Genomic DNA, 19,864 nt, shown 5'->3' on the forward strand with positions numbered 1-19,864 from the left:
GTTCGCTCGCCGTGTGCGGTGCGACGCCAAATGGCATTGTCAATGTGGTCAACAACCGACATGAATAAGGAGATGACTGTACGCGGAGAGGATGATAGTAGGGACCCACCAGGGTCATGGCAGTACGCAAGCAAGTGCCTGATACATCCATTTTGCATCATGCTTTTATATCAATATTTATTGCATCATGGTCTGTTATTACACATTATATCTCAATACTTATGGCTATTCTCTCTTATTTGACAAGATTTACCATGAAGAGGGGGAATGCCGACAGCTGGAATTCTGGCTGGAAAAGGAGCAAACATTGGAAACCTATTTTGCACTGCTCCAAAAATCCTAAAACACCATGAAACATGTTTTTGGAATTAATAAGAATTATTGGGCAAAAGAAATACACCAGGGGGGCCACACCCTGTCCAGGAGGGTGGGGGGCGCCCCCCCTGCTGGGCGCGCCTCCTGTCTCCTGGGCTCCCTGGTGGGCCTCCGTGTCCATCTTCTGCTATATGAGAGCTTTTACCCTGGAAAAAATCGTGGGCAAGCTTACGAGACGAAACTCAGCCGCCACGAGGCGGAACCTTGGCGGAATCAATCTAGGGCTCCGGAGCTATTCTGCCGGGGACACTTCCCTCCGGGAGGGGGAAATCATCACCAACGTCATCACCAACGATCCTCTCATCGGGAGGGGGTCAATCTCCATCAACATCTTCACCAGCACCATCTCCTCTCAAAACCCTAGTTCATCTCTTGTATCCAATCTTGTATCAAAACCACAAATTGGTACCTGTGGGTTGCTATTAGTGTTGATTAATCCTTGTAGTTGATGCTAATTGGTTTACTTTGTGGAATGCTTGTCCAAGTAAGGGCAGTACCCAAGCACTGGTCCACCCACATATCAAATTATCAAAGTACCGAACGCGAATCATATGAACGTGATGCCAACTAGCTTGACGATAATTCCCATGTGTCCTCAGGAGCTCCTTCCTCATTATTAGAAATTGTCCAGGCTTATCCTTTGCTACATAAAGGATTGGGCCACCTTGCTGCACTTTATTTACTTTATTTACTTGTTACTTGTTACTATTTATCTTATCACAAAACTATCTATTACCTACAATTTCAGTGCTTGCAGACAAAACCTTACTGAAAACCGCTTATCATTTCCTTCTACTCCTCGTTGGGTTCGACACTCTTACTTATCGAAGGACTACATAGATCCCCTACGCTTGTGGGTCATCAATACTCTTTTCTGGCGCCGTTGCCGGAGAGTGTAGCGCTTTCGGAGAGTGGAACTGGGTAAGGAAACATTTATATAGTGTGCTGAAATTTTCTGTTACTTGTCACTATGGAAACTAATCCTTTGAGGGGCTTGTTCGAGGTATCTTCACCCCGACCAGAATGGCAAAGAGTTGCTCCTCAACCTACTGAACTTTATGAAAATATTTACTTTGAAATTCCTTCGGGTATGATAGGGAAACTGCTAGCTAATCCATTTGCAGGAGATGGAACATTGCATCCCGATTTACACCTTATCTTTGTGGATGAAGTTTGTGGATTATTTAAGCTTGCAGGTATTCCCGATGATGTTTTCAAAAGGAAGGTCTTCCCTTTATCTTTGAAGGTAGATGCATTGACATGGTATAGGCTATGTGATGATACAAGATGTTGGAATTATAAGCGATTGAAGTTGGAATTTCACCAGAAGTTCTATCCTATGCATCTTGTTCATCGTGATCATAATTACATATATAATTTCTGGCCTCGCGAAGGAGAAAGCATCGCTCAAGCTTGGGGGAGGCTTAAGTCAATGTTATATTCATGCCCCAATCATGAGCTCTCTCGGTAAATGACTATTCAGAACTTTTATGCTCAGCTTTCTCTTGATAATCGCAACCTGCTTGATACTTCCTGTGTTGGTTCTTATATGCTGAAGACTATTGATTTCAAATGGGACTTATCATGGAATTGTCACGGCACATGTCCTTAGTGTCAGGACTTAATCGCGAGGCCAACGCATCTATGTGGTAGCTTGAGAAGGGGTTGATCGTGACAAGAGACGCAATACGCAAGACAAGGATTTAGACAGCTTCGGGCCCCGGGAAACATCATCTGGTAACAACCCTACATGATGTTTGAGGCTAGGTCTCATTATGCTCATCGAGAGTCGCCGCATAAGCCGGCTCCCCCTTTGTGTCTAGCCCTAGCTATTGTTTTCTTGTTCCCCCCTCTTGGGGAGCCCTGCCCCTCCTTATATAAGTTAGAGGGGCGGGTTACATGTGGAGTCCAAATAGGATTATGACTAGCCTATCTTCTACTACAAGCCCGATACAAGTCCGTGTCTTGATTCCTTGCAAGGGAGATATTCCTCACGCCTTTCCTCTTAAGCCGGCCTACCATAACATAAGCCGGCCTTCTAGGTCGTGAGCCTCCTGGGCCCCCGGGTCTTGTCGCTCCTCTGATCTACTTGCCAGGTCACCCATAAGACGCCAGGATCAGGCGGGTCACTTAGTGTGTCGTCCAGCCAGGGCGGATCATTTAGTGAGTCGCCAAGTCCGGACGGGTTATACTTCCGGCCGGGTTACACCGCGGGGTATATCCCCGACATTAGCCCCCAAGTTTAGCTTGGATTTATCCATGGTAAACTTATGCTGCAAAATAAACACAAGAACACATTTGATAGGTTGTGCTCCGGGTTAAGAATTCTTGTAAACCGGCACCTGAACATCCTTAAGTTCTTGTCATTTCCTTCTTCTAGAAAATCCGGGTCAATAGACAAGCTTCACAATCAATTTGCTTGTAGAAGAAATATTGTAAACAAATAATCCATTTGAGTCGGCTTCCAAAGCGCCGGCTTAAAAAATATAGGTCTTGAAATACTCATCTGATTTTCAACCGGCTTAAAGATGTAGATCTTGCCGAGTTATAATTTACAAAATCTCTGGGTTATAAAAGACTGATGATGTCGATTCATAATTGTTGTTGACACCGGGTCATGTAATTGATCTTCCTGACTTACTCAAAGCTGAGAATTTGAAGATGTTCCTTCTTTATATCCATAATACCTGTAGCCCCCAAGTCTTAAGAGGAGAACATAGTGATAACTTAAGACTTGCTTCAATATAAGTGTTGCAACTTTGAAGAAATCCGGGTTATTCATCTCAATCATTAGTCCTAAATTGAATATCCCACATATGTAGCCCCCAAGTACCGGGTTGTCATGCTTGCAGAAACCTGGGACTTGTAATCCCCTTATGCTCATAAAAACTTCAACCAGTGTAGCCCCCAAGGGCCGGGTCATTATGCAATAATGAGCAGAGACGTTGTAGATATAACCATGTAAACTTGAACAGCAATGTGCAGCCCCCAAGGGACGGCTTAGCAAGATAATACTAAGCTGGGACTTTGTATATAATTTATTGATAATAACATCATATAATATAATCTCCACCATGGGGCTTGACCCACGTCCACAAGGTTAAGAGCTTTGTGCTTTACCAACTGAGCAGTAGACCCTTGAATATAATGGATTAAGACTTGTGTACCTTGAATTATTGACATGAGCAATCGGTAGCCCCTAAGGGCCGGATCATTACAATGTGATGAGTCGGGTCTTCAATAAGTTGATCAAAAAATGACTTTGCATTAGCCCCAAGCACCATGGTGCATGCTGGCAGTGACATGGGATTTGCATATTTGATGTAATTTCAACTTGAATAATGTAGCCCCAAGCGTCAGGTCGTAAGCCTGCAGCGACTCGGGACTATTCCCTCCATTGTAAAAATAAATCATGTCCATTAATAAAATAATAGCCGTTGCGCTAAAGCGACTTTGAATACCTCAATCATAACATTGGTTGTTGATAATCACAATAGAAATCCAGCCATGTTGGCTATTCAAGATTTGAATAATATAATCCGGTCCTCAATCATTCAATATTATCATGAAAATCCAGCCAGTTTTGGCTATTAAAGATTTGAATACCTCATCGCTTGACAAATCCAGAGTGGTGGTGGAACGTAGTACACTTGCCCGGCAGGGGTGGCAGTGGCTATGCTCGCATGGGTGTGAGTTGTCCAACCTTCTAACCTCTTCTACGGCTTCCATGGGCCTCCTTTTATAGATTAAGGGGTTACCACAATGGCAAAGTAGTCATTATGCACTGATTAGATAGCAAACAATGCTATCATACCTAACTCTGCAGGCTGACAGGGTGCATTAAATGCACCGCTTAACACCACGTCATTGGCTGCCCGGCAAGCCCTGTCGGGCTCTCTTGCCAGCTTCGCATCTGCATGCTTGACATGTCGCAGGACAGGTGTTGTATGTAGACGTCTTCTATAGAGAAAAGCTGCCATGTGGCGAATGGCTGCCACTAAGTCACTTTGCAGCTTGACACCGCACTGATTGACGACGTGGGTCATGGAGGAGTGGTTGGGTGAGGTGGTTTTACCCTCGTGTGTCCCGGAAAGCCCTGCCGGGACGTCTTGGGCGCCTTCTTTTGCGGGTGGCCTCGTCCCTGCCGGGCTCGCCTACCCGGTAAGGGAGGCTCTTCTCTTGGCGACATCTTGCTTCTCTGGCTTGACTCTGGTCCTCTTGATCTGCTTGTTGGTCCTTCAAAGTTCTTGGTCTCTTGTGCACTGACTTGGGTTGGTGCCTCAATCTTGTTCCCATGCATGTGCACAGTCTAGGCAACAGACCCAGGGTTTGTTGCACTGATAGAAGCCCCCGGGCCTGCCCCGAACACGCTGCCGATCGTCATTGGAGTAGGGCCTAATAGGTGCACATCGGGGGTGCTGAAGAGGATGGTCTCTTGAGGTCTCCTTTGCTTCTTCATTAATCTTGGGTCCAGGCTAGTTTCCGATTTCTCCGCGCGCCTCGTAAAGCCAATAGTGGTGGGGCCGCCCTTGTAATGGCATGTGAATGACTTTAACGCACGGGGTAGAAACTGCCATTCACTCTTTCCACCACGCCCTTATCCTTGGCCACGTATGCTGCATGCATCGCACAGGGTAGGTAACGGAGGCGCATGGCACGGGAGAGCATCAAGGCGAGGGCCCGGCCAGCTTGAACTGGTGGAGGACGACGGCGGCTGCCCGTTGAGGGAGCGGCTCCCCTCCCCGTCCGACCTATAAAAGGAGGGGCGAAGGGAGGTCGGGGTCATTCATCCTTGCATTCTCCTTCCTCTGTCTTCTGCTTCTGTTGGTTATGTTGAGAAAAAGAGCCCGGGGCCAGGCCCCGGGCTCCATTCTAAGGCTTGCATCGCCAAGCATAGGTGCTTGGGGAGGGAGCCTGGTCCATGCTGTGGGGAATGTCGCCTCTCCTCCTCATGAGGAGAGGCTTGCCCTTCTGGCCCTGGTCGGCCACCCATTAGGCGTTGTGGTATGCTGCCCCGGGCCGATGTCGCTTGTAAGCTCAGCAGCTAGGCGCTTGGCATCTTTGGGGCTTGACCGGGAGGCAGGGCTAGAGATCACTGACAGTCCCAACACTGCCCCTCTTGGAAGTCATGGGGCTAATGTCGATGAGAGGTGCGCCTTCCTGCCCGCCGAAGTGGGGAGTGGTGCGTCTCGATACCCCTGGTCGTCTTGGTCGTTCGCCGTCTCCCCGGAGAAGGTGTCAGACCGCGAGGTGGGTGCTCCCCAGGGATGATGTTGACGAATACGAAGCCAGGGGAGAAGGAGAAGGCGAGAAGCAGGCCATCCAGTCGGAGTACGATAGCATCGACACGTTTGTCTCGTACTGGCGACCTGCTGTCCGTCTGTCTGGCTCTCCCCCTCTTTCCCGGCACCATCATCACCGTTTTACCAGCTACCAGGGAAAGGCTTGCTCCTCTGGTGCTTCCGCTTCCTCCAGTGGTCTTCCAGCTGGCTTCAACATTTTCGTCCGCCGGAGCTTGTGCTAGAGTCTTCCAACTGGTCCTGGAGGTGGTGACCAGGGGTTCGCCGTGGTGCTCCTTCCGTCCTCCTCCTTCGCAGCCTCACCACTCCCAATCTTGTCAGGCTGCACTTGGCAGTCCCTGGCGGGATCGGGGTGGCATTGTGCCCGTGTGTGTCGCGGCCCCTTCTCTTCCCACAACACTACGTGGGACAAGAGGGACAGGGAGAGGAGTTTACGGAGCATTTATATTTTTTCAATCTTAAACCTGCCGGCACTTGCCAAATTTTAATTCAACTAATGTAATCTCTCGCGTCCATGTTTGTGTTTTGTAATGCTTGTACTTGTATTATCTGCATATTAATGAAAAAGATGAACCTTGTCGGGAACCCATGCATGTATACGTCCATGCAGAGGTGGGATGCCTCTTTAGTGTAAATAAACGAGTTTCCCCGGCAGGCTATCTTGCCAGTACCTTTTTGCTTGCCGGAGAACTGTGTCTACCGGGCAAGAAGTAAAGGGGCCAGTCCCCCGCCAACTTGTTTTTACCAAAGGCCACTGTGACCATCCTGACCGAAGCAATGTTTGAACCAAGGATGGGAGCACCTAAGTTTCAAAAGATTGGTGAGGTTTTCTCATGCACAAGTTATAGCTTACAGAACACTAGTGGACAAGAGGTAGAACTTATATGTTTGGCTTGCCGGAGATCGCAATGTGGGCTCATCTTCCCAACACCTTGTAGAGGCCAGGTTTACGACAGGAACCTGCAGCTTCATGCTGATGGGAATGATGCAAGATGCGATCCTATCTATATGCATATGCAAATGCTCATGAAATGCTTATGCAGTGATCTTGGATTGCTCATGCATGCATGCAACTTGGTCGCCCCCCCCCTACAGTGCTTCGTTTATTTTTCTCTTGCACAGGGTCATCGCCCTGGCTTTGTACAAGGGATTACATGCAGCTGAGGCAAGGCCTGTACAAAAGGGTGGTTGTCGGGCCCTACGGGTAGAACTTGCGGAGATCCTCAATATCCCACTTCGGCGTCAACTTGTTTGTACCCTTGCCGGACTGAACGCGCCTAAGGACAACGGTGCCTTCTTCAAAACATCGGGCATGAACCCAGCAACCATGATAGCGACGCAGGGCTTGCTGATAGTGTGCAGCACGCGTAGCAGCCCGGAGACGGTTCTCCTCAAGTAGCACAGTGTCGTCACGCCGGTGCTGAACTTGCGCTACTTCATTGTAGGCAAGCACCCGAGGCGACCCGTAAATGAGTTATGTGGGGATAACTGCTTCTGCCTCGTAGACCAGGGAGAAGGTAGTCTACCCGGTAGCTCGATTTGGTGTCGTTCTGAGAGACCAGAGAACTACCGGCAACTCATCGATCCACCGCCTGTCGTGCTTCTGCAGCACATCAAAGGATCTTGTCTTGAGTCCCCGCAGCACTTCAGCATTTACCATCTCAGCTTGTCCGTTGCTTCTGGGATGTGCCATAGAGGCAAATGAGATCTTGCATCGGAGGGCATGAACATATTGCATGAAGGCACGACTTGTGAACTGGGTGTCGTTGTCGGTAATGATCCTTGCCGGGAATCCAAAACGGCACACCAATTCTTTCAAGAACTTGATAGCTGACTGAGCAGTAACATTTCTCATGGTAGTCCCTTCTGGCCACTTTGTAAACTTGTCGATGGCAACGAACAACAATTCAAAGCCCCTGATTGCTCGGGGGAAGGGGTCGAGGGTATCTAGCCCCCAGACCGAAAATGGCCATGATAAAGGGATCGTCTGAAGAGCTTGGGCAGGCAGGTGGATGTTGTAGGACCTTGAGAAGAGGTGTCTAGAGGGGGGGTGATTAGACACTAAGTACCAAAGTAGCAGTTTTTAAGTTTCTTTAAAGTTTAAGTGGAGTTTAGGCACAAGTTTAACATTCACAACATATAGCAAGCAAGCATGCAAGAGTATATGGGCAGCGGAAAGTAAAGCATGGAACTTTCAAGAATGTAAAGGGAAGGGATTGGAGGATTCAAACGCAATTGGAGACACGGATGTTTTTGGCGTCGTTCCGATAGGTGGTGCTATCGTACATCCACGTTGATGGAGACTTCAACCCACGAAGGGTAACGGTTGCGCGAGTCAACGGAGGGCTCCACCCACGAAGGTTCCACGAAGAAGCAACCTTGTCTATCCCACCATGGCCGTCGCCCACGAAGGACTTGCCTCACTAGCGGTAGATCTTCACGAAGTAGGCGATCTCCTTGCCCTTACAAACTCCTTGGTTCAACTCCACAATCTTGTCGGAGGCTCCCAAGTGACACCTAGCCAATCTAGGAGACACCACTCTCCAAGAAGTAACAAATGGTGCGTTGATGATGAACTCCTTGCTCTTGTGCTTCAAATGATAGTCTCCCCAACACTCAACTCTCTCTCATAGGATTTGGATCTGGTGGAAAGAGGGTTTGAGTGGAAAGCAACTTGGGGAAGGCTAGAGATCAAGATTCATATGGTAGGAATGGAATATCTTGGCCTCAACACATGAGTAGGTAGTTCTCTCTCAGAAATAGGATGCTGGAAGTGTAGGTTCAGTCTGATGGCTCTCTCCACGAATGAAGAGGGGGTGGAGGGGTATATATAGCCTCCACACAAAATCTAACCGTTACACACAATCTACCAAACTCGGTGGGACTGAATCGTTAAACTCGGTCAGACCGATTTAGCAAATAGTGTGACCGTTAGGGTTTTCGGTGGGACCGAAATGGAACTCGGTAGGACCGATTCGGTTAGGGTTAGGGCATAACGTAATCTCGATGAGACCGATTACACAAACTCGGTAGGACCGATTTTGGTAATTATCTAACCAGAGAGTTGGTCAGGCAAACTCGGTTGGACCGATTATCAAACTCGATGGGACCGATTTTGGTAATGAGTCAACCAGGAAGTTTGCATTGTAATCTCGGTAGTACCGATTGCTCAAACTCGGTGAGACCGATTTTGATAATGGACATACACAGAGAGATTACAATCCCATCTCGGTGAGACTGAGATCCCTATCGGTGAGACCAAGTTGCCTAGGGTTTGTGGCAGTGGCTAAGACATCCAAACTCGGTGGCGCCGGATAGAAAGAATCAGTGGGGCCGAGTTTGACTTTAGGTTTAGGACATATGTGGATGTGAGAAAGTGGTTGAGGGTTTTTGGAACATATCACTAAGCACATGAAGCAAGAGGCTCATTAAGCAACACCTCATCCCTTCTTGATAGTATTGGCTTTTCCTATAGACTCAATGTGATCTTGGATCACAGAAATGTAAAATGAAGAGTCTTGAGCTTGAAGCTTGAGCCAATCCTTTGTCCTTAGCATCTTGAGTTCCCACATCCTTTAGTCCATTCCACTCCATTGTTGAACTTATCTGAAACATACTAGATAAAAGTGTTAGTCCAACAAGAGATATGTTGTCATTAATTACCAAAACCACCTAGGGAGCACTTGTGCTTTCAATCTCCCCCTTTTTGGTAATTGATGGCAACATACATCAAAGCTTTAGATAAAGATATAAAGAATAGCAAGTAAAGCTTTGGAAAGACATGTCACAAGCATAGGCTCCCCCTACATGTATGTAATCATGTGAATATGAAATATAGAAGCATGTGATAGCATAACCATGATAGAGCAGGCAATGTGTTACATGTATCTTGGCCATATGCATCAGAGCAAAAAATATATTAAAGGAAATACCTTCATGCCCATGACTCCTTCTTGCAAACAGTATGTACATCAGCAAGAATTCCTCATACAGATGATTGTGATGCATATACTTACCTTGTAGTCTTGGGTTGGCTTAGGATGATGGAATGAACCTGCACAAACAAGGTTAGATAACACAGGTACATCTACTAGCCAGAGCAAACAGAAGAAACTACAAGAATACCAAGACTGGGATGACATGTAGAGAGTGAGTACTAAGTACCACATTTGATTAGACATGTCCCCAAGAGTAAAGATATGCAATGAATTTGAATGATCTCTTTCCCTTAGATGTCTTGCTCCCCCTGAATCTAACATGGGATACTGGGAGAAGATAGGGAACAGAAAATCAGAGCTGAAAGATATAAATGAACAGAGCTAATGTAAACTAATGCAAGTAAGCACATATGAACATGTCTTTCCCCTCAAGAAGACATGTGGCATCTCTCCTCTTGAACACCAAGCATCTGGGATCCTTGAGAAATACTTTCTACTAGTATTCTCTCCCCTGGAGGTCTCTCTCTCCCTGAAGGATCTATCTCTCCTTCTCTGATGTGATCTCTCTCTAAATGATAAGCTTTGATGTGATCTCTCTCTCCCCCTTTGACATCAATTTCCAAGAAGGGCTTGATAAAGATGTAATCTCTCTCTCCCTCTGGAATTTGTCGTGAATGGGTTTGATCCTTGAGACACAAAACAAACCAATGATGAAAATGTGATGCTTGTAGAGGACAAGATTCATTGAGTGGAGCTGGATCTGAAGAAATATAGAATATGTGGCAAAGAGTTTTTCCTGTTATGAAATCGGTGGCACTGAGTGGTATGCTTCGGTCGTACCGAAAAGATTCGGTTGGACCGAAAATAACAAATTGGTGTAACCGAGTTCATCGCAGAGAAAACACTTGTCACCTCAGCTCACTAGACTAGTAAGATCTCACAAAGATTTGCAAGGAATTAACTGAATGATATGCAAGGAATTAGATGCAGAAAATGCAGATAAAACAGAAAGAAATCTAGATGAAGTTTTTTTTTGAAAGGGGAAACACAAATATGCATGAGACAAATGCAGAAACTCAGAAAAGAACACAGGAGAACTTCATCTAGAGATGGTCGGCGACAAAGTCACCTATGTTAGAGTATATTGACTTAGGAGTCGAGTGAGATCACTTGATCATAGGTCATACTCATCGTTTAAGCTCAAAATGGGGTTGCCATTTTTCGTTTAAGCATCTTGATGTATTCTCATCTTGTCGAGTTGCTTTAACTCATGACTCGGAGTAAAGCCTCTCTAAGATGGAATAACATACCTTGGTTGGTGGTGTTGTCCATGTAGTTGAACTTGCGTGGGTTGCTCAAGGTTGATGTAGCTCATCAAGAATTTGGAGCACCACTTGGAATTTTAGTCCATCTACCTACATGGCTTAGATAACATGCAAGATACAAATATATCCAAGACATAAGTTTTTCATCATAAGAGAAATATCAAGGATTAGTCATAAGCTCATGTCTTGCATGTATCCAATGGAGTTTCTACTCCAAGTTTGAAGCATCAATGATGTTCAATTCTCCTCTTAACCTGCAAAACACTTTCTCATCAAGAGGTTTAGTGAATATATCCGCTAATTTCTTTTCGGTGCGAACATGCTTAAGATCAATGTCACCCTTAGCAACATGATCTCAAATGAAATGATGACGAACTTCAATATGCTTAGTTCGAGAATGTTGCACATGATTATGACCAATTTTGATAGCACTTTCATTATCACAAAGCAATGGAACATGTCTCACATATATCCCATAATCTTTAAGAGTTTGGGTCATCCAAAGTAATTGAGCACAACATGAACCAGCGGCAATATATTCAGCTTCGGCGGTGGATAGGGATACCGAGTTTTCTTTCTTGGAGGACCAAGACACAAGAGATCTACCAAGAAATTGACAAGTACCTTAAGTGGACTTTCTATCAACCTTGTCTCCGGCATAGTCTGAGTCAGAGTAGCCAACAAGATCGAAAGAGGCCCTCTTAGGATACCAAATGCCAAAATTTGGTGTATGGATTAAGTATCTCACTATCCTTTTCACAGCCTTAAGATGACATTCTTTAGGAGCAGCTTGATATCGTGCACACATGCACACACTTAGCATGATATCGGGACGTGAAGCACATAGATATAATAATGAACCAATCATAGAACAATAAACCTTTTGATCAACCGGTTCACCATCTTTGGTCAAATCAAGATGTCCACTAGTAGGCATGGGTGTAGACATACCTTTGCATTCTTGCATATTGAACTTCTTGAATAAGTCCTTAGTGTACTTCGTCTGAGAGACAAATTCCTTAGTTTTCTTGATTTGCAACCCAAGAAAGAATTTGAGTTCACTCATCATAGACATCTCAAACTTCTCCGACATTAGCTTCCCAAACTTTTCACTAAAATGAGGGTTAGTTGAACCAAATATAATATCATCAACATAGATTTAGCACACAAATAGTTCACCATTAACCCTTTTAGTAAAAAGAGTAGAATCAATTTTCTCAATTTCAAAGCCTTTTTCAAGAAGGAACTTGGTCAAGCATTTATACCATGCTCTAGGAGCTTGTTTAAGACCATAAAGAGCTTTGTGAAGTTTGTAAACATGATTGGGTTTCTTAGGATTGACAAAGCCGGGAGGTTGTTTAACATAAACTTCCTCATCTATTTCACCATTTAGAAAAGCACTTTTAATGTCCATTTGGTACAAGGTGATATCATGGTGATTAGCATAGGCAAGATGCGAATAGACTCAAGTCTAGCAACGGGGGCGTAAGTCTCACCATAGTCCATACCTTTGACTTGTGTGTAGCCTTGGGTGACGAGACGTGCTTTGTTGCGAACTACTTGTCCATCTTCATCTTGCTTGTTGAGAAACACCCATTTGGTACCGATGGTGTTGTGGTTGTTGTCGGGCTTCTCAACCAATGTCCAAACTTGGTTCCTCTCAAAGTTGTGTAGCTCTTCATGCATAGCATTTATCCAATCCAGATCTTCCAATGCTTCTTCGACCTTCATAGGTTCAATGCTAGAGATTAAAGAATAGTTTTCACAAAAGTTAGCTAAACGAGTTTTAGAGCGAGTGATTCTCCCTGTTTGAATATCATTGTAGATTTGCTCAACGAGATGGTCTTTAACAATTCTTGCTAGAACTCGTGAAAGCTTTTGCTTGGATCTTCGTTGAACATCTTCTTCATCTTGTTCTTCTTCTTGGCCTTCTTCATTGTTGGCGTTGTCGTTCTCTTATCATGGTGGAGAAGGAGGTTGTTGACGTTCATCTTGATGCACTTCCTTGTTTCCTTCATCTTGGTGTGTCCCACTTGTGGATGCTTCCGTATCACCTCTTGGTTCACCTTGTCATGAAGTAGAAGCTTCCACTTGGACGGATGAGGTACTCTCCTTCACCTTCGTTGGACGAACCTTGCCAATAGACAAGTCTTGGATTGCTTCTGAAGGATCTTTGTCTCCTACATCAATTGGCAGTTGCTCTACTTGCGAGCCGTTAGATTCATCAAGCTTCACATCTACCGTCTCTTCAACCTTTCGGGTGAAATTGTTATAGACACAGTATGTGTGAGAGTTTGAGCCATAACCTAGCAGGAAACCTTCATGAGACTTAGGAGCAATTTTAGAACGACGATGCTTATCAAGAATGTAGCACTTTGAGCCGAATACTCGAAAGTATCCAACTTGGGGTTTGTTACCGGTGAGTAGCTCGTATGCCATCTTGCTGAGTAGCTTGTGAAGATACAAGCGATTTGTTGCATGACAAGCTGTCTCAGCCGCTTCTGCCCAAAAGTGCTTCAGTGTCTTGTACTCATCAAGCATCGTTCTCGCCATTTCGATGAGCGTCCGGTTCTTCCTCTCAACAACTCCATTTTGTTTAGGTGTGTATGTAGCTGAGAACTCGTGTGAAATCCCTTCTTCGTCAAGAAAGGTGTCCACATTTGCATTCTTGAACTCCATTCCGTTGTCGCTGCGAACCTTCTTGATCTTCACTTCAAATTGGTTTTGGGCCTTCCTAGCGAAGTTTTTGAAGATCTTTTGGACCTGCGATTTATCATCAAGAAAGAACACCCACATAAATCTGGAAAAATCATCAACTATAGCTAGACCAAAAGAATTTCCACCGAGACTCTTGTAAGAGTTGGGACCAAAGAGATCCATGTGAAGTAGCTCGAGTGGCCTCTTTGTGGTCATGATGTTCTTCACGGGATGCCTTCCTCCAACCTGTTTACCTGCTTGACAAGCACTGCAAAGTCTATCCTTATCAAAAATGACATCATTAACAACAAGGATATGATTCCCTTTAATAAGTGTGTCAAGGTTTCTCATGCCAACGTGACCTAGTCGTCTATGCCATAACCAACCTGTTGAGGATTTAGCAATGAAGCAAGTTTTAGGTTGAGCCATTTTAGTGAAATCAACAATGTATAGATCACCTCTACGTATGCCGGTAAAGACCATTTTATGATTGTCTCGACGAAACACTTGGCAATCAACTTCAGTAAATAGAACATTGAAACCGAAATCAGCAAGTCTAGATACTGAAAGTAAGTTGTATCCAAGAGATTCAACGAGCATAACATTTTGTATGGAGCTATCATGTGAGATGGCCACCTTACCGAGGCCAACCACCTTACCCTTTGAGTTGTCACCGAAAGTAAAATACTTTCGAGGACTATCATTATCAGCAAGCTCACGAAACATGTCTTTATCTCCGGTCATGTGATTAGTACATCCACTATCAAGAACCCATTCCTTTCCTCCTGACATATATCCCCGAAGATTTGCCATAACACCAAAATGTCTCATTGCATCATCAAGATCGAAGTCACTATCATCGTCCTCATCATAGTATCCGTGTTCAACATCGTCATGTGGTGGGTCAAATCCTAGAGAGGGTGATTCGTTAGAGTGACTTTTGACAATGATCTTGTCTATGAATTTTTATAGCTTCGGAAATAATATCACTAATAATACCAACATTTCCTTTGGCACGCATAAGATTTGTAAGCTCAAATAGAAGATCACCAAACATAGGATCACTAGTATTCATTTTACTCAAAGCAATAGACTTATGGAGAATTTCATCTAGATTTTTCAAAGAATAATCTGGAAATCGTTCCTCAAGAAATTTCCATATAGTGTAGGCACACTCAAGAGTAGGCAGTTTTATAATCAAGTTTCTAGGCAATCCTCTAGTGATAAGATTAACAGTTCTAACATTTCTAATCATGTCAATTGACTCATCATGGGTAGGATGCATAGGATCAACATAAGGTGCACAAGGACTAGCAATGTACTTGTTCAAATGATATTGATTGAAAATAACAAGCATCTCATTTTTCCACTCATGAAAATACTCTCCATCAAGAATAGGCACTCTATGTCTAAGACTCTTCAAAGTAGACTCATACATCTTTCTCTAATGGTGATTAAACCAAGGCAATGGAGACCAATGCTCTGATACCACTTATAGGACCTTGAGAAGAGGTGTCTAGAGGGGGGTGATTAGACAATAAGTACCAACGTAGCAGTTTTTAAGTTTCTTTAAAGTTTAAGTGGAGTTTAGGCACAAGTTTAACATTCACAACATATAGCAAGCAAGCATGCAAGAGTACATGGGCAGCGGAAAGTAAAGCATGCAACTTGCAAGAATGTAAAGGGAAGGGATTGGAGGATTCAAACGCAATTGGAGACACGGATGTTTTTGGCGTGGTTCCGGTAGGTGGTGCTATCGTACATCCACGTTGATGGAGACTTCAACCCACGAAGGGTAATGGTTGCGCGAGTCCACGAAGGGCTCCACCCATGAAGGGTCCACGAAGAAGCAACCTTGTCTATCCCACCATGGTCGTCGCCCACGAAGGACTTGCCTCACTAGCGGTAGATCTTCATGAAGTAGGCGATCTCCTTGCCCTTACAAACTCCTTGGTTCAACTCCACAATCTTGTCGGAGGCTCCCAAGTGACACCTAGCCAATCTAGGAGACACCACTCTCCAAGAAGTAACAAATGGTGCATTGGTGATGAACTCCTTGCTCTTGTGCTTCAAATGATAGTCTCCCCAACACTCAACTCTCTCTCATAGGATTTGGATCTGGTGGAAAGAGGGTTTGACTGGAAAGCAACTTGGGGAAGGCTAGAGATCAAGATTCATATGGTAGGAATGGAATATCTTGGCCTCAACACATGAGTAGGTAGTTCTCTCTCAGAAATAGGATGTTGGAAGTGTAGGTTTAGTCTGATGGCTCTCTCCACGAATGAAGAGGAGGTGGAGGGGTATATATAGCCTCCACACAAAATCTAACCATTACACACAATCTACCAACTCGGTGGGACCGAATCGTTAAACTCGGTCAGACCGATTTAGCAAATAATGTGAACGTTAGGGTTTTCGGTGGGACCGAAATGCAACTCGGTAGGACCGATTCGGTTAGGGTTAGGGCATAACGTAATCTCGGTGAGACCGATTACACAAACTCAGTAGGACCGATTTTGGTAATTAGCTAACCAGAGAGTTGGTCAGGCAAACTCGGTTGGACCGATTATCAAACTCGGTGGGAACGATTTTGGTAATGAGTCAACCAGGAAGTTTGCATTGTAATCTCGGTAGTACCGATTGCTAAAACTCGGTGAGACCGATTTTGATAATGGACATACACAGAGAGATTACAATACCATCTCGGTGAGACCGAGATCCCTATCGGTGAGACCGATTTGGCTAGGGTTTGTGGCAGTGGCTAAGACATCCAAACTCGGTGGCGCCGGATAGAAAGAATCAGTGGGGCCGAGTTTGACTTTAGGTTTAGGACATATGTGGATGTGAGGAAGTGGTTGAGGGTTTTTGGAACATATCACTAAGCACATGAAGCAAGAGGCTCATTAAGCAACACCTCATCCCTCCTTGATAGTATTGGCTTTTCCTATAGACTCAATGTGATCTTGGATCACTGAAATGTAAAATGAAGAGTCTTGAGCTTGAAGCTTGAGCCAATCCTTTGTCCTTAGCATCTTGAAGGAGTTCCCACATCCTTTAGTCCATGCCACTCCATTGTTGAACTTATCTGAAACATACTAGATAAAAGTGTTAGTCTAACAAGAGATATGTTGTTATTAATTACCAAAGCCACCTAGGGAGCACTTGTGCTTTCAGGTGTTCTTGGAATGGAACTGGCAGGCTTCACATTTGGTGACTAGCTCGAGCGCATCTTGGAGGGATGTGAGCCAATAGAATCCTTGCCGGAATGCTTTCCCAATTACTGCCCTTGATCCAATGTGGGAGCCGCACATGCCTTTGTGTATCTCAGCTAGCAGTTCCTTTCCTTCTTCCCAGCAAATGCACTTCAATTTCACACCGTAGGGCCTCCTTCTGTACAGATTGTCATCGACAAACTGATACATACTGGCCCTCCGGGATACTCTTTCAGCCTCATCTTGGTCGTCCGGAAGCTCTCCGGTTTGGCGGAAGTGGACTATGTGTCTTGCCCAAGTTGGAGCCTGAGGCTCGGCAACGAGAACTAGCGGCACCTCCTCTTCTGCGGGGGCACATTCCTTGTTCACGGGGACCATGGGCCCGGCTAGAGGGTGCGGTCCTGCAAGAGGCAAGGAGTTGTTTCCGGCAGGATCTCTGCCAGGAGCAGACGACTTTACTGGGAGAGGCTTACCAGAGTCCAATTTTCTCCTTTTTCCGGGCCATTGTTGTTGGGGATACGGAGGGCTAAGTAAGATGGAGAACAAAGGTCCCTGGTTCCATAGGAAGGTTCTGTGCATCACACTTTTACAGATGATCAACTATGCTTTTCTCCGCATGGGGTACATGCTCTGTTTGCAATCCGTTAAAGCGTTCCTCCAATCTTCTCAGTTCCTCAACGTATGCCTCCATCAATGGGCTTTGATAATCCTTGTTGACTTGTCTTACCACAAGCCATGAATCTCCTCGAATGATCATCTTCTTAATTCCCAATTCTACGGCAATCCTAAGCCCGGCAAGGAGTCCTTCATACTATATTGTATTGATGGTTGCCTCTTCCTGGGCAAAATGCATCTGGACGACGTACTTCAAGTGCTCCCCGGAGTGGGCGATAAGAACCACGCCAGCTCCTGCACCTTGCAGGGAAAAGGCACCATCGAAATACATAATCCATTCTTGGAGAGATTCCTTGCCAGGGATAACTTTCTATAGCACTTCCTCACTAGGGGTTGGCGTCCATTCAACAATAAACCCTGCTAATGCCTTGCTCTGAATTGTTGATGCCCTCTCGAACTTCAAACCAAAACTAGATAACTCCAAAGCCCACTCCACTATTCTCCCGGTAGCCTCAGGGTTTCGAAGTATCCTTTGCAATGGGAAATGAGTGACAACCGTGATCTCATGGGCTTGGAAGTAGTGGTGCAGTTTCCTTGAGGCCATGATGAGACCAAAGATCAACTTTTGCACACCAGAGTACCTCGATCTAGCCTCCTGTAGCAAGGAGCTGACGAAATACACTGGGCACTGCACCACTTTCTTCCTCGTCGTGTCCTTGGGGTTGTTCTCGCTATCGTGCTCACTACTGCCTTGGTCCCTCTCTGGCTCTGCCGGTCCTTGCTCACTCTCTACCTCATCCACTTCCCGCTGCGCCACCAAGGCTGCACTAACCACTTGGTTGGTTGCCGCTAAGTACAACAGCAACGGCTCTTGTGGTTTGGGAGCAACCAAGGTAGGCACAGAGGACAAGTAGGTCTTCAACTCTTGTAAAGCTGCATCTGCTTCTAGAGTCCACTTCATGGGCCATGCCTTCTTCAAGATTTTGGAGAACGGTAGGGCGCATTCGACAGACTTGGAAATGAATCTGCTTAGCACGGCAACGCACCCTGTCAGACACCTCACATCCTTAACTGTCCTTGGCGCTTGGATCTGTTCGATATCTTTGATCTTGTTGGGGTTGGCTTCGATCCCGTGATGGGACAGAAAGAACCCAAGCAACTTGCCGGAGGGAACGCCAAACACACACTTCTCCGGGTTGAGCTTCAAGTTGATCTTGCGCAGATTAGCAAATGTCTCTTCCAAATCCTGAATAAGGGTGGCTCTATCCCTGGTCTTGACCACAGTATCATCCATATAAGCTTCAATGTTTCTGTGCAGTTGTGGCTCAAAACCAATCAGGACTGCCCTTGCAAAAGTGGATCCGGCACCTTTAATCCAAATGGCATGCGGATAAAATAGTACGTACCAAATGGAGTGATGAATGATGTCTTCTCTTCGTCTTCCTTGGACAGGAAGATTTGGTGATACCTAGAATATGCATACATAAAGGAGAGCAAATCACAACCTGAAGTGGAATCCACAATCTGATCAATACGCGGCAAGGGGAACGGGTCCTTCAGGCAAGCTTTGTTGAAATCTGTGAAATCTATGCAAAGCCTCCACTTCCCATTAGCCTTCCGGACTACCACTGGATTTGCCAACCATGTGGGATGCATCACTCCTCTGACCAAACCAGCTTCTTCAAGTTTGTTGATCTCTTTCGCAATGAACTGCTGCCTCTCCAAGGCCTGCTTCTGGACTCTCTGCTTGAAAGGTCGGGCGTGTGGGCAGACAGCAAGGTGGTGCTCGATTACCTCCATGGGAACACCGGCAAAATCAAATGGTTGCCAGGTAAACACATCAATATTCTTCCGCATGAAGGCAATGAGCGTGATTTCCTTTTTGTCATCAAGGGTGGCGCTGATAGTGAGCGTGCCATCAACGCCAGCCAGCCCTGCCGGGACCTTCTTCACTTGGGGTGCAGCGACCTTGGATCTCTTACTGTTGGAGCTCTTCGGCAAGTCATCAATAGGCGCAGCGCACTCCGAAGTGGTACGCTTCTCGGATTCCTTTCTGGTGTCCTTTCTACCCATCTTGTTTCCTCTATCCTCCTTGGCGGGAACTACTGCTGCCGCGGCCTCTGCCGCGATTGCGTCCCGATACATCTTGTCCATGCAAATGATGGCATCTTTCTCATCTGATGGGATGGTAATGACCCCCATTGGACCAGGCAACTTCAAGGTGTTGTAGGCATAGTGGGATGCTGCCATGAATATAGTCAGGGTTGGGCGTCCAAGGATCCCATGGTATGGCAGGGGGAGGTCGACCACATCAAACACAATCTTCTCAGTCCGGTAGTTCAGCTCTCCCCCAAACATTGACGGCAACGTGATCTTTCCTTAGGATGACTCCTGCCGAGATT

Source organism: Triticum aestivum, chromosome 2B (genome assembly GCF_018294505.1).
Source record: "Triticum aestivum cultivar Chinese Spring chromosome 2B, IWGSC CS RefSeq v2.1, whole genome shotgun sequence".
Taxonomy (NCBI): domain Eukaryota; kingdom Viridiplantae; phylum Streptophyta; class Magnoliopsida; order Poales; family Poaceae; genus Triticum; species Triticum aestivum.